Source organism: Oncorhynchus masou, chromosome 20, assembly GCF_036934945.1.
Source record: "Oncorhynchus masou masou isolate Uvic2021 chromosome 20, UVic_Omas_1.1, whole genome shotgun sequence".
Classification (NCBI taxonomy): domain Eukaryota; kingdom Metazoa; phylum Chordata; class Actinopteri; order Salmoniformes; family Salmonidae; genus Oncorhynchus; species Oncorhynchus masou.
The window spans coordinates 25,034,008-25,049,512 of NC_088231.1; the positions used below are offsets into that span (position 1 = coordinate 25,034,008).

The following is a 15,505-nucleotide window of genomic DNA, read 5'->3' on the forward strand; positions in this document are numbered from 1 at the left end:
CTGGTGGCCCCTGGAGACCCCTCCCATTGGGTCAGTCAGGAAGATATCAGGCTGGACCAGGAGATCTGTAACAATAAAAGAGAACAAGAAAAACCTCTTCAACTAGTTTCCTATAGACATGACAATAACATCAGCATGTGACAGTGCCAGCCACCCTCCCTCACAGGGCAACATGAGTAGTGGGCCTACAGTCACTGAGACAACATATGTTGATATCAGGCTGAAGCAGGACATCTGGAACAAGAGGAGAGAAAAAGAAAACGTAGCTCCTCAACTACTTTCATCATTTAGATGTGACAATAACATGACATGTTACAGTGGTAGTAAGTGGAGACGTTCACTGAGATGACACTCAAATACAAAAGCATTCTGGGATATTTAAGTTGTATTTGATTCCAACTTGACTGAGTGATCTATTTTGCAAAGCAGATTTACAAGCTAAACAGTCATCATGAGAGGTGCAGAGGAAGTTGTATGAATGAAGGAAATCAGTTGAATGTAATTATAATATATTGTTATTACCTGAGCAGATCACTGTGAGTCCAGGAAGGAGATCATAACTTCTCCTACACTCCCTCAGTGAAGACTCAGACCCAGAACAGTAAACTCTAAACCCTCTAGTGGTGTTTCCAGGTGGTACAGAAACAGTGGAGCCACAACCCAGCTGTCTACACACTACTGCAGCTTCATCCCTCTGGTCCCTGTCATCAGCTCCCACAGTCCTCCACTCTCCCTGGTCGTACCACTCTACTCCACCAGCACAGCGACTGCCTCCTCCCACCAGCCTCACATCATCAGGCTCTGAGAAAAAAAAAGAGAGAGACAGTAATCTTAATATTTTCTCACTAAAACACACCTATATTGTCTCTCATATTCTTCACTCCAGGTGAGAAACAATGTTGATTGAGTGACAAACTGTTTCTTACCTGAGCAGGTGAGTCCAACAGCATTACCAGGTAGGCAGGTGTTGTTCTCTCTGTCTGAGGTGTCACAGTCCAGGAGAAGGGACTCATTGCCTTTACACTGGAACTCTTTATCCCAGGTCTGACCCTCACCTTCTCCATAGAGCCCCCCCTGTAGAGCTGCAGGAGCCCCACAGCCAACTCCCTACAGACTACCTCTGCATCCTGCCGGTCAAAGTCAGCTTCACACACTGAGGCCCAGGACTGATTGGACTTCACCTCCACTCTCCCAGAGCAGAGACCAGCTCCATCCACAAGACGCACAGACTCTGGAGAAAAAGAGTTGGTTGAACATTCAATCAGTTTTGTTGATGACACTGTCAAGGACTGAACACAAATATGTTAGATAAAAGATTGTAGTTTGCTATGTTTGATACTGTAAGAGGTAGAAATGGGTTCTTAGTCACTCAGGATCGGGTTGGGAATAATGCAGGCAGGAGACAGGAATAAGTTCACTTCACTTTATAGAAAATAAACAGCTGGACATCCATCAGGCAGCTTCACTTCAGTACCATCTGAACTACAATGATCTGCCCATGAACATCTCCCATAAACCAATATGACAAACACAAATATAATGTTTAAATACATCTGACGTCTCTCCCTCTATTTAAATGAATTAAAAACACATAAAACACAATACATGGTAATATTGTATAATGTATAAATAAATCTGTCAATGTGACCAGTCTCTTACCTGAACAGGTCACATGACGATAATATTCACCATTACAGCCACCAGGTCCTTCTATGATGTCACACTGTCTAATAGAAGACTCATCTCCATAGCAACTACTATATAGTGTGACTCCTCTTCTTCCATCTTCAATCAGAGGTCCTCTAGATACAGATACAGGATTCCCACAGTCCAGCTGTCTACACACAACCTTAACCTCTCTCATCATGTCCCACCACCTAAAACATAGACCCAACCACTCTCCTCTGTAGAAGACTTCCACTGTCCCAGAACAGGAAGTGGTCCCATCCACCAGTCTGACTGAGAGTTCAGCTGTAAACAGCAGAGAGGAAAACACAGTGGTGAGGACAGATGATGACAGTGATTCTGTTATTCTAACAGCAGTGATGCTTTGTGGTTGACAAGTATTAGTAGTTCCATAAAACACTACTTGTTATTGGGTTTTAGAATGGTTTGTATGGACACATGAATTTCTCCATGTGGAATAATAAAGTTGACTAATATTGAACTGCTATAATCACTGTAGATTTATACTCTACCTACCTGGTGGACTGACGCTTTGAGCCTGGAGATCTGAGGAGAAAGAGAGAGACAGAGAAAGAGAGAGAAAGAGACAGAGAGAAACAGAGAAGAAAGGGAGGAGTCAGAGGAAGAGAGAGACAGAGGTTAAATGAACATCAACATGACCTTTCATGATGTGATGGGGAAGACAGGCTTATCGTTGGTATGGTGCAACAACACCCATGTGGACATACACCATATATACAAAGTATGTGGACAGCCCTTCAAATTAGTGGATTCTATTTCAGCCACACCCCTTCCTGACAGATGTATAAAATCAAGCACTCAGCCAGGCAATCTCCATAGACAAACAATGTCAGTAGAATTGAGTTAATGAACTCCTTCTCCTCTTCTCCTCTCCTCCCCTCTCCACTCCTCGCCCCTCTAATACCCTCTCCTCCCACCTCTACTCTTCTCCACTCTCTTCTCCTCCCCTCCCCTCTTCACCCCCTCTCTTCTCCTCTTCTCCCCTTCTCCCCCTCCTCCTCCCCTCTCCTCCCACCTCTACTCTTCTCCCTTCTCCCCTTCAACCCCTCTCTTCTCCTCTGCTCCCCTCTCCTCTTCACCCACCCCCTCTTCTTCCCCCTTCTTCCCCCTCTCCTCCTCTTCTCCTCTTCAACCCCTCTCTTCTCCTCTGCTCCCCTCTCCTCTTCACCCACCCCCTCTTCTTCCCCCTTCTTCCCCCTCTCCTCTTCTCCCCCCTCATCTGTTACACCACCTCTCTTCACCCTTCTCTCACTCTCTTCTCCTCTTCTCCCCCTCTACTCTTCTCCTCTTCTTCCCCCTCTACTCTTCTTCCCCTCTTCTCCCCTCTCTTCTACTCTTCTCCCCATCTCTCTCCATCTTCTCTCCCTCTCTTCTCCTCTCTTCCCCCTCTTCTCCTCTCTTCTCCTCCCCCTCTCTCTTCTCTTCTCCTCTTCTCCCCCTCTCCTCTTCTCCTCCCTTCTCCCCTCTCCTCTTCTCCTCCCTTCTCCACTTCTTCCCCTCCACTCCCACCTCTACTTTTCTCCCCCTCTCCTCTCCACCTCTCCCCTCTCTTCTCCTCCTCTTCTCCTCCTCTCCCCTCTCTTCTCCTCCCCCTCTCTTCTCCTTTTCTCCCCTCTCCTCTTCTCCCCCTTTCCTCTTCTCCCCTCCCCTCACCTCTCCACTTCTTCCCCTCCCACCTCTACTTTTCTCCCCCTCTCCTCTTCTCCTCCTCTTCTCTCTCTTCTCCTCTTCTCCCCCTCTCTTCTCCTTTTCTCCCCTCTCCTCTCTCCTCCCCACTCACCTTATCCCCCCTCTCTTCTCCTCTTCTTCCCCTCCTTTCCTCTTCTTCCCACTCCTCTCCTCTTCTTCCCCTCCTCCTCTTCTTCACCTCCCCTCGCTCTCTTCATCTTCTTCCCCCTCCTCCTTTTCATCACCTCTCTTCTCCCCTTCTCTCCCTCTCTTCTCCATATTCTCTCCCTCTCTTATCCTCTCTTCCCCCCTCTTCTCTACTCCTCTTTTCTCCTCTTCTCCCCAATTCTACCCCTCTGCTCTTCTCCCCCTCTCCTCTTCTCCTCTTCCTCCCCTCTCCTCTTCTCATCTTTCCCCCTCTCCTCCCTCCCTTCTCCCCTCTCTTCTCCTCCCTCCCTTCTCCTCTTCTTCCCCTCCCCTCTTCTTCCCCTCCCCTCCAACCTCTGATCTTCTATCCCTCTCCTCTTCTCCTTTTCTCCCCTCTCTTCTCCTCTTCTCCCACCTCTCTTCTCCTCCCCCTCTCCTCTTCTCACCTTCTCCTCCTCTCCTCTCCTCTCCTCCCCCTCTCTTCTCCCTCTCTCGTCTTCTCCCCTCCCCTCTCTCCTCCCCTCTCTTCTCCCCTTCTCCCCTCCCCTCTCTTCTCCTCTTCTGACCCTCTATTCTCCTCTACTCATTTACCAGTCTCTCTTCTCCTACCCCTCCCCTATACTCCCCCTCTCCTCTCCTTTTCTCCCAGTATCTCTTCTCCTCTTCTCCCCTCACTTCTCCCCCTTCTCTACCTTTCCTCTTCTCCCCCTGTCTTCTACTCTTCTCCCCATCTCCTCTCCTCTTCTCCCCTCTCCTCTTCTGACCCTCTATTCTCCTCTACTCATTTACCAGTCTCTCTTCTCCCCCTTCTCCCCCTCTCCTCTTCTCCCCTCTACTCTGCTCCCCCTCTCATCTTCTTCCCCTCCCCGCCCCTCCCTCCCCCTCTCCTCTTCTCCCCCTTTCCTCTTCCCCCCTTCTCCCCCTCTCTTCTCCTCTTCTGCCGATCATCTACTCTTCTGCCCCTATCCTCCCCCTCATCTCCCCCTCTCCCTCCCCTCCCCTCGCTTCTCCTCTCTTTCTCCTCTTCTCCCCCTCTCCTCTCCTCCCCTCCCCCTCGCTTCCCTCTTCTCCCCACTCCTCTCCTCCCCCTCCCCCCTCGCTTCTCCTCTCCTCTCCTCCCCCCTCGCTTCTCCTCCTCTCCTCCCTCCCCTCCCCCTCGCTTCTCCTCTCCTCCCCCTCTCCTCCTCCCCTCCCCCTCGCTTCTCCTCTCTTCTCCTCTTCTCCCCCTCTCCTCTCCTCCCCTCCCCTCGCTTCTCCTCTCTTCTCCCTCTCTTCTCCTCTCCTCCCCCTCTGCTCTCCTCCCCTCCCCCTTGCTTCTCCTCTCTTCTCCTCTCCTCTCCTCCCCTCCCCCTCGCTTCTCCTCTCTTCTCCCCCTATCTTCTCCTCTACTCCCCCTCGCTTCTCCTCTCCTCCCCTTCTCCTCTCCTCTACTCCCCCGCTTCTCCTCCTCTCCCTTCTCTTCTCCTCTTCTCCCCCTCTCTTCTCCTTTTCTCCCCTCTCTTCTCTTCTCCTCTTCCCCCCTCTCCTCTCCTCTTCTCACCCCTCTGGTTTTCTCCCCCTCTCCATTTCTCCTCCCTGCCCCCACTCTCTTCTCCTCTTCTCCCACTCTCCTCTTCTCTTCTCCCCTCTTCTCTTCTCTTCTCTTCTCTTCTCTTCTCTTCTCCACCTCTCTTCTCCTCTTTCCCCCTCTCCTCTTCTTCCCCTCCCCTCCAACCTCTGATCTACTCCCCTCTCCTCTCCTCCTCTCCCCTCTCTTATCCTCCTCTCCCCTCTCTTCTCCTCTTCTCCCCCTCTCTTCTCCTCTTCTCCCCTCTCTTCTCCTCTTCTCCCCCTCTCTTCTCCTCTTCTCCCCTCTCTTCTCCTCTTCTCCCCCTCTCTTCTCGTCTTCTCCCCTCTCTTCTCCTCTTCTCCCCCTCTCTTCTCCTCTTCTCCCCTCTCTTCTCCTTTTCTCCCCTCTCCTCTCCTCTTCTCCCTCTCTCGTCTTCTCCCCTCCCCTCTCTTCTTGTCTTCTCACCTCCCCTCTCCTCTCGTCTTCTCCCCTCCCCTCTTCTCCAGCCTCGTCTCCCTCCCTCTCTTCTCCTCTTCTGACCCTCTCTTCTCCTCTTCTCCCCCTATCCTCTTCACCCCCTTTCTCCTCTTCCCCTCCCCTCCCCTCCCCTCCCCTCCCCCTTTCCTCTTCTCCTCTCTTTGTCTCCCAGTCTCTATTCTCCTCTTCACCCCCCTTTTGTCCCCCTCTCCTATTCTCCCCCTCTCCTTCTCCCCCTCTCCTCTCCTCTTCTCCCCCTCTCTTCTCCTTTCACCCCTCTCTTCTCCTCTTCCCCCTCTCTTCTCCTCTTCTCCCCTCTCTTCTCCTCTTCTCCCCTCTCTTCTCATTTTCTCCCTCTCCTCTCCTCTTCTCCCCTCTCTCGTCTTCTCCCCTCCCCTCTCTTCTTGTCTTCTCACCTCCCCTCTCCTCTCGTCTTCTCCCCTCCCCTCTTCTCCAGCCTCGTCTCCCTCCCTCTCTTCTCCTCTTCTGACCCTCTCTTCTCCTCTTCTCCCCCTCTCCTCTCCTCTTCTCCCCCTCTCTTCTCCTCCCCTCCCCTCCCCCTTTCCTCTTCTCCTCTCTTCGTCTCCCTGTCTCTATTCTCCTCTTCACCCCCGTTTTCTCCCCTCTCCTCTTCTCCCCCTCTCCTCTTCTCCCCCTCTCCTCTCCTCTTCTCCCCCTCTCTTCTCCTTTTCACCCCCTCTCTTCTCCTCTTCTCCCCTCTCTTCTCCTCTTCTCCCTCTCTTCTCCTCTTCTCCCTCTCTTCTCATTTTCTACCCCTCTCTTCTCCTCTTCCCCTCTCTTCTTCCCCTCCCTCCTCTCCTCTTCTCCCCCTTTCCTCTTCTCCTCTTCTCCCCCTCTCTTCTTCTTCTTCCCCTCCTCTCTCTCCTCTTCTCCCCCTCGCTTCTCCTCTCCTCCCCGTCTCCTCTACTCCCCGTCTCCTATACTCTACTCCCCTCGCATCTCCTCTCCTCTCTTCTACTCCCCCCACTTCTCCTCTCCTCCCTCCCCTCCCCTCCCCCCCCCCTCCTCCCTCCCCTCTCCTCTCCATTTCATTCTGTACTCCAACATCTGCCTGGTATTCAAGATAACACACAACATTGCAGCACCAAATTTGTTTTCATCAACCTCAGACTTAAATATCAGTGTTCCAAGAACCTCCACCAGGGGAACTGTAGACTCCTCAAACGGTCCACCACCTTCTCCCAAACTGACTTCTCATACAAACCAATAAAGACATGGAATGGCCTCACCTCAACATGGATCTAGTCCAATTAGACGTGTCTCACCTCAACATGGATCTAGTCCAATCAGACGTGTCTCACCTCAACATGGATCTAATCCAATCAGACGTGTCTCACCTCAACATGGATCTAGTCCAATCAGACGTGTCTCACCTCAACATGGATCTAGTCCAATCAGATGTGTCTCACCTCAACATGGATCTAGTCCAATCAGACGTGTCTCACCTCAACATGGATCTAGTCCAATCAGATGTGTTCACACTAATATTGATCTAATAGGCAACAGTGATTTTTTTAATGACACAGAATAAACACTAAAAAACACATTACATTTTAATAGTTGTAATAACTTAGCTCTGTACACTATTCTGATTAGACGCTATTTAATGCTGTGTTTGGACACAGGTTTCTATAGGAACACTAAGACACCTGGATCACATATTGAGATGTGCCTTTAGGTAAGTAAATCAGTTGCTACAAAAGGTGACAGTTGTAGGTGTCATGACTTCCGACGAAGTCGGTCCCTGTCCTTGTTCTGGCGGTGAAGAAGGATGGCGGTCTGCGCCCGTGCATTGACTATCGAGGTATCAACCAAATCACTGTGAGGTACAGCTACCTGCTGCCTCTCATATCTAGTGTGATAGAGTCAATGCACAGGGCTTCTTCACAAAATTGGATCTCAGGAGCGTTTACAACCTGGTGCGTATCCGGGAGGGGGACGAGTGGAAGACGTCATTTAGTACCACCTCAGGGCACTATGAGTACCTCTTCATGCCGTACGGGTTGATGTTTTCCAGGCCTTTGTAGACAAGATTTTCCGGGACCTGCAGGGGCAGGGTGTAGTAGTGTATATATCGACCACATTCTGATATACTCCGCTACACGCGCCAAGTGTGTGTCCCTGATGCTCAAGGTACTTGGTCGACTGTTGGAGCCTGACCTGTACGTCAAGGCTGAGAAATGTCTGTTCTTCCAACAGTCTGTCTCCTTCCTAGGGTACCGCATTTCAGCTTCAGGGATGGAGATGGAGAGTGACTGCATTTCAGCTTCAGGGGTGGAGATGGAGAGTGACTGCATTTCAGCTTCAGGGGTGGAGATGGAGAGTGACTGCATTTCAGCTTCAGGGGTGGAGATGGAGAGTGACTGCATTTCAGCTTCAGGGGTGGAGATGGAGAGTGACTGCATTTCAGCTTCAGGGATGGAGATGGAGAGTGACTGCATTTCAGCTTCAGGAGTGGAGATGGAGAGTGACTGCATTTCAGCTTCAGGGATGGAGATGGAGAGTGACTGCATTTCAGCTTCAGGGGTGGAGATGGAGAGTGACTGCATTTCCACTTCAGGGGTGGAGATGGAGAGTGACTGCATTTCAGCTTCAGGGATGGAGATGGAGAGTGACTGCATTTCAGCTTCAGGGGTGGAGATGGAGAGTGACTGCATTTCAGCTTCAGGGATGGAGATGGAGAGTGACTGCATTTCAGCTTCAGGGGTGGAGATGGAGAGTGACTGCATTTCAGCTTCAGGGATGGAGATGGAGAGTGACTGCATTTCAGCTTCAGGGGTGGAGATGGAGAGTGACTGCATTTCCACTTCAGGGGTGGAGATGGAGAGTGACTGCATTTCCACTTCAGGGGTGGAGATGGAGAGTGACTGCATTTCAGCTTCAGGGATGGAGATGGAGAGTGACTGCATTTCAGCTTCAGGGGTGGAGATGGAGAGTGACTGCATTTCAGCTTCAGGGATGGAGATGGAGAGTGACTGCATTTCAGCTTCAGGGGTGGAGATGGAGAGTGAGTGCATTTCAGCTTCAGGGATGGAGATGGAGAGTGACTGCATTTCAGCTTCAGGGGTGGAGATGGAGAGTGACTGCATTTCCACTTCAGGGGTGGAGATGGAGAGTGACTGCATTTCAGCTTCAGGGGTGGAGATGGAGAGTGACTGCATTTCAGCCGTGTGTAATTGGCCGACTCCCACCACAGTAAAGGAGGTGCAGCGGCTTTGGTCAGGAAGCCAAATACTACCGGAGGTTTATCCAGGGCGTTGGTCAGGTAGCCAACTACTACCGGAGGTTTATCCAGGGCTTTGGTCAGGTAGCCAACTACTACCGGAGGTTTATCCGGGGCTTTTGTCAGGTAGCCAACTACTACCGGAGGTTTATCCAGGGCTTTGGTCAGGTAGCGACTCCCATTACCTCACTGCTGAAGGGGGGACCGGTGCGACTGCAGTGGACGGCTGAGGCGGACAGGGCTTTTGGTCACCTGAGGGCTCTGTTTACCTCGGCTCCCGTGCTGGCTCATCCGGATCTGGGATAGGAGCCGTGCTCTCTCAGCGCTCGGGTACGCCACTAAAGCTCCGTCCCTGTGCTTTCTTTTCGAAGAAGCTCAGCCCGGCGGAGCGAAACTATGATGTGGGGGATCGGGAGCTGTTGGCTGTTGTCAAGGCTCTGAAGGCATGGAAACTTTGGCTTGAAGGGGCTTAACACCCTATTCTCATCTGGACTGACCACTGCAATCTGGAGTACATCCGGGCAGCGAGGAGACTGAACCCTCGCCAGGCAAGGTGGAGACTGAACCCTCGCCAGGCAAGGTGGAGACGGAACCCTCGCCAGGCAAGGTGGAGACTGAACCCTCGCCAGGCAAGGTGGAGACTGAACCCTCGCCAGGCAAGGTGGAGACTGAACCCTCGCCAGGCAAGGTGGAGACTGAATATTTTTTGTACCCTTTTGTTTTCACCGTCCTACAGACCAGGTTCCCAGAACGCTAAGGCAGACGCACTGTCCTACAGACCAGGTTCCCAGAACGCTAAGGCAGACACACTGTCCTACAGACCAGGTTCCCAGAACGCTAAGGCAGACACACTGTCCTACAGACCAGGTTCCCAGAACGCGAAGGCAAACGCACTGTCCCGGATGTATGACACAGAGGAGCGGTCCATAGATCACACTCCCGAAATTTCGGCCTCTTGCCTGGTGGCACCGGTAGTGTGGGAGCTGGATGCGGACATCGAGCGGCGTTACGTACAGAGCCCACTTCCCCCCACCTGCCCAGAGGGACGTTACAGCCTTCCTTTTCCCAGTCTCCAAACGGCCCTACAGACTGAGGAGGCCCTGCTTACACACGTCTTCCGGCACTATGGGGTGCCAGAGGTTATAGTGTCTGATCGAGGTCACCAGTTCACGTCAAGGGTCTGGAGGGCGTTTATGGAACGTCTGGGGTCTCGGTCAGCCTTACCTCTGGTTTTCACCTGCGCCACCGCAGTGAGGCCCTGGTCTGGCTCTCGACCCGAAACCTTCCCCTCCGCCTGCCCTGCCAGAAGCTGGGCCCGCGGTTTGTGGGGCCATTCAAAGTCCTGGGGAGACTGAACGAGGTTTGCTTCAGGTTACAGCTTCCCCTCGATTACCGTATTGACCCCTCGTTCCATGTGTCTCTCCTCAGGCCGGTGGTGGCTGGTCCACTCCATGAGTCTGAGGTGCAGGTGGTTCCTCCACCCCCTCTGGACATCGAGGGGGCCCGGCGTATGCTGTTTGAGCCATAATGGACTCGAGGCATCGGGCGAAAGGCCTTCAGTACCTCGTGGAGTGGGAGGGGGTACGGTCCGGAAGAGATGCCGGGTGCCGGTGTCGGACCCTTCATTGCTGTGGGAGTTCCACCGTCTCCATCCGGATCGCCCTGCGCGTCAAGGGGGGTTACTGTTACAACTTCCACAGCAGTCGGTCCCGCTACTTGTTCGGGCAGCGTTCGGCGTTCGACGTCATCGGCCTTCCAGCCATCGCCGATCCACTTTTCATTTTCCATTTGTTTTGTCTTTGTTTTAAACGCCTGGTTCCAATTCTAAATGACATGTTCATTATTTAACCCTCTGTTTTCTCCATGGTTTTTGTGCGGGATTGTTTTATGTATGTTTGGTCTGTTACTGTGGGCTCGGTATTTACGACACGTTATTGGAATATTTGAGTAAGTTACATGTGTTACTCATCTCTACTGTCCTGACTCCTCTGCACCAGCTACACCAGAACATTACAGTAGTACTGTGAACAAAGTAGCTGAATTGTCAAAGCCTGAGGTCACCCAAAGACAAGTAATCCAGAACTTTCTCTGGTAAAGAATTACAAATCTACCACTTTCATATAAACCCCTCGATACACAGCAGAACATCTACACTGAATCCATCCACCAAACATCATGATTTGTTTTAATGAACACTTTTTATGAAACTAAAATAACCTTCAACTACAGTATATATGAAGGGATTGTTGTCATTGTTATATTATATAGGCTACAGGAAGTTATATTCTTCCATTTTAAATAACAGGTTCTCCCTCCATCTACAATCATCAGGTCTGCTTGCAGAGGAACAGAATGTCTTGGAAAGCCAGACCTTCCATTACTATTTATCAAGCATACACACTCACACTCTTTCAAACATTATTATTTGAGAAAGTTATTAGGGGTAGTAACTAGCATAACTTATTTGACTATTTCTTTCACACACACCTCATTGGCTAGGTTAGCTAGCAAGCTGTCATTAATTTCCATCACTAATTAATATCCAGAAACAAGTCTTCAATGTCTATAACCACATAAAAACAAGAGACCAGCACTGAAATACCAAGAGATGAACATAGAGAAAAGTCCCTTCATCCAGCTGGTCCTGAAGCTTAGTTCACAAACCACTACTAACCCAACAAAGCCTCAGGACAGAACTCAGACAGTCTGGCCCAAACAAATTATAACCAAACATACATAAACGATGGCAAACTATCTGACCACTGTGACTGAGAAAAAAAACTGAGAAAAAAATTGACAATTTACAGACTCAGTGAGCATAGCCTTGCTATTGAGAGAGGTACGCAGAGAGAAGACAGGCTATGTGCCCACTGCCCACAAAATGAGTTGGATACTGAGCTGCACTTCCTAACCTCCTGCCAAATGTACAACGATAAAAGAGACACATATTTCCCTCAGATTACAAAGACCCCAAAATAATTTGAAAACAAATATAATATTGTTATCTGTTAGGTAAAATACCACAGTGTGCAATCATGTCAGCAGAATGTGTGACCTGTTGTGATGAGAACAGGGTAACCATTGGAGAACAAACACCACAGTAAATAAAACTTAGTGGAGCCAGATGGCTGAGAGGGCCCTAGTGGAGCCAGCTGGTTGAGAGGGCCCTAGTGGCCAGCTGTGGAGGGCCCTAGCTGGAGCCAGATGACTGAGAGGGCTCTAGTGGAGCCAGCTGGTTGAGAGGGCCTAGTGGAGCCGGCTGGTTGAGAGGGCCCTAGTGGAGCCAGCTGGTTGAGAGGGCCCTAGTGGAGCCGGCTGGATGAGAGGGCCTAGTGGAGCCAGCTGGTTGAGAGGGCCCTAGTGGAGCCGATGGATGAGAGGGCCCTAGTGGAGCCAGCTGGTTGAGAGGGCTCTTGTGGAGCCAGATGGTTGAGAGGGCCTTAGTGGAGCCAGATGGCTAAGAGGGCCCTAGTGGAGCCGGCTGTTTGAGAGGGCCTAGTGGAGCCAGCTGGTTGAGAGGGCCCTAGTGGAGCCAGATGACTGAGAGGGCTCTAGTGGAGCCAGCTGGCTGAGAGGGCCCTAGTGGAGCCGGCTGGTTGAGAGGGCCCAAGTGTAGCCAGCTGGTTGAGAGGGCCCTAGTGGAGCCAGATGACTGAGAGGGCCTTAGTGGAGTCGGCTGGTTGATAGGGCCCTACTCGAGCCAGCTGGCTGAGAGTACCCTAGTGGAGCCGGCTGGTTGGGAGGGCCCTAGTGGAGCCAGCTGGTTGAGGGGGCCCTAGTGAAGCCAGATGACTGAGAGGGCCTTAGTGGAGCCGGCTGTTTGAGAGGGCCTTAGTGGAGCCGGCTGACTGAGAGGAACTTAGTGGAGCCAGTTGGTTTAAAGGGCCCTAGTGGATCCGGCTGACTGAGAGGGCCTTAGTGGAGCCAGCTGGTTTAGAGGGCCTTAGTGGATCCGGCTGACTGAGAGGGCCTTAGTGGAGCCAGCTGGTTTAAAGGGCCCTAGTGGATCTGGCTGACTGAGAGGGCCCTAGTGGAGCCAGCTGGTTGATAGGGCCCTACTGGAGTCAGTTGGTTGAGAGTGCCCAAGTGGAGCCAGCTGGTTTAAAGGGCCCTAGTGGATCTGGCTGACTGAGAGGGCCCTACTGGAGTCAGCTGGCTGAGAGGGCCCTAGTGGAGTCAGTTGTTTGAGAGGGCCCTAGTGGAGCCAGTTGGTTGAGAGTGCCCAAGTGGAGCCAGCTGGTTGAGAGGGCCCTGTTGGAGCTGGCTTGTTGAGAGGGCCTTAGTGAAGCCAGCTGGTTGAGAGGGCCTTAGTGGAACCGGCTGGTTGAGAGGGCCCTAGTGGAGCCAGCTGGTTGAGAGGGCCCTAGTGGAGCCAGCTGGTTGAGAGGGCCTTAGTGGAGCCGGGTGACTGAGAGGGCCCTAGTGGAGCCAGCTGGTTGAGAGGGCCCTAGTGGAGCCAGCTGGTTGAGAGGGCCCTAGTGCAGCCAGGTGACTGAGAGGGCCCTTGTGGAGCCAGCTGGTTGAGAGGGCCCTAGTGGAGCCAGCTGGTTGAGAGGGCCCTAGTGGAGCCAGCTGGTTGAGAGGGCACCAGTGTAGCCAGCTGGTTGAGAGGGCCCTATTGGAGCTGGCTTGTTGAGAGGGCCTTAGTGGAGCCGGGTGACTGAGAGGGCCCTAGTGGAGCCAGCTGGTTGAGAGGGCCCTAGTGCAGCCAGGTGACTGAGAGGGCCCTTGTGGAGCCAGCTGGTTGAGAGGGCCCTAGTGGAGCCAGCTGGTTGAGAGGGCCCTAGTGGAGCCAGCTGGTTGAGAGGGCCCTAGTGCAGCCAGGTGACTGAGAGGGCCTTAGTGGAGCCGGGTGACTGAGAAGGCCCTTGTGGAGCCAGCTGGTTTAGAGGGCCCTAGTGGAGCCAGCTGGTTGAGAGGGCCCTATTGGAGCTGGCTTGTTGAAAGGGACTTAGTGGAGCTGGCTTGTTGAGAGAGCCTTAGTGGAGCCGGCTGACTGTGAGGGCCTTAGTGAAGCCAGCTGACTGAGAGGGCCTTTGTGGAGCCAGCTGGTTGAGAGGGCCTTAATGGATCCAGCTGGTTGAGAGGGCCTTAATGGATCCAGCTGGTTGAGAGGGCCCTAGTGGAGGAGGCTGGTTGAGAGAGCCCTAGTGGAGCCAGCTGGTTGAAAGGGCCCGATAAGAGCCAGCTGGTTGAGAGGGCCCTAGTGGAGCCAGCTGGTTGAAAGGGCCCGATAAGAGCCAGCTGGTTGAGAGGGCCCTAGTGGAGCCAGCTGGTTGAGAGGGCACCAGTGGAGCCAGCTGGTTGAGAGGGCACCAGTGTAGCCAGCTGGTTGAGAGGGCCCTATTGGAGCTGGCTTGTTGAAAGGGCCTTAGTGGAGCTGGCTTGTTGAGAGAGCCTTAGTGGAGCCGGCTGACTGTGAGGGCCTTATAGGAGCCAGCTGACTGTGAGGGCCTTAGTGGAGCCAGCTGACTGAGAGGGCCTTAGTGGATCCAGCTGGCTGAGAAGGTCTTAGTGTTGCCCTTACTTGATACTTTCTCTCTCCTCCTCAAATATCCCCTCCCCTTCTTTCTCCCCTCCCTTTCTCTCTCATTCTCTCTCCTCCACAAATCTCTCTCCCCTTCACCTCTCCACCCTCCCCCTTCTCTCTCCCCTACCCTCCTCTGTCCCTCCCCTCCTCTGTCCCCTCCACTTCTCTCTCCTCTGTTCACCCCATTCCTCCCCTCTCCTCTCTCTCACGCTGCTCATCTCTCTTTTTCTCTCTCGCGCATGTTCTCTCTCTCTCTCATAGTGTTGGACCTGTTGATCTTGACTCAGCTCATAGACCTCTAGCATCTACACCCCTCCCTTCTCCTACTCTAACATAACACCAATATAATATATAATACATCGTATATACTCTCATTCATTTACATTGAGACAGATACAATCAATCATTGACACACTGAATATACAACAGTCAGATGCAGGACACCATCACAACTTAACTGACATTAGTGCCTGTCCCCAGATGGACAGTTAGACCACAGTAAAGTATATTTACAGGTGATCACATCATTGTCCTGCTTTGAGACAGATGTTTACTGTCTGCTTCCAGTTGTATGTTATTTTACTAACCCTGCAAATTATAATATATCTTACAATATTAAATCATATCTCAGTAACTGTCACAAGTGTATATCACTATAACAGCATCCTACCTGTGCTCCAGAATAGGATCATGAAAATCACTGCAGGTATCATATCTGTCTCTAACTGGGGCTCCACTGAGCGAAACAAGTCTACTGTCATGAAGAGAGGACTGAAGAGTGAGAAATACTGCTAGACTATATGACTTCTATCTCATCTCTTCCTTACTTCTATGACGTGACAAACCTATAAGCAGATAAGATCAGTTAAACCCACCAACCTACAGGAAACACTGACATTAGAAAAACTCCACAGGAAACTGCTGGCAGAGCAGCAAAGTTACACATAGTTGTGCTATAACATCACAAGTTCACAGCTGATTATATACATGTTTTCACTCTCTCGTGGTATGATCACCTATGTCAATGTGTGTGTGTATCAATAAGCTGAGGTTACCTTATAAAGTAACTTGGTACAGTAGCTTCTCTGAATTCATTAGCATTGTCCACTGTCACACAATACCAACATGTCAAAACCAGACAGTGGTTACTTCTCTTTATCTAGTTTCAGTCTAAACCAGACCC

At 51.7% G+C, this 15,505-nt stretch overlaps 1 long non-coding RNA gene across 1 annotated transcript; it reads right to left on the reverse strand.

Moving 5' to 3' along the window:
* Nucleotides 1-1,592: 1,592 nt before the first annotated feature.
* On the reverse strand, nucleotides 1,593-15,079 carry LOC135507207 (uncharacterized). The gene is made up of 3 exons (XR_010450622.1): nucleotides 14,993-15,079; nucleotides 2,203-2,232; nucleotides 1,593-1,971 (listed from the first exon to the last, which is right to left on the reverse strand). It is a non-coding gene; the product is annotated as an uncharacterized LOC135507207 (long non-coding RNA).
* Nucleotides 15,080-15,505: the final 426 nt, after the last annotated feature.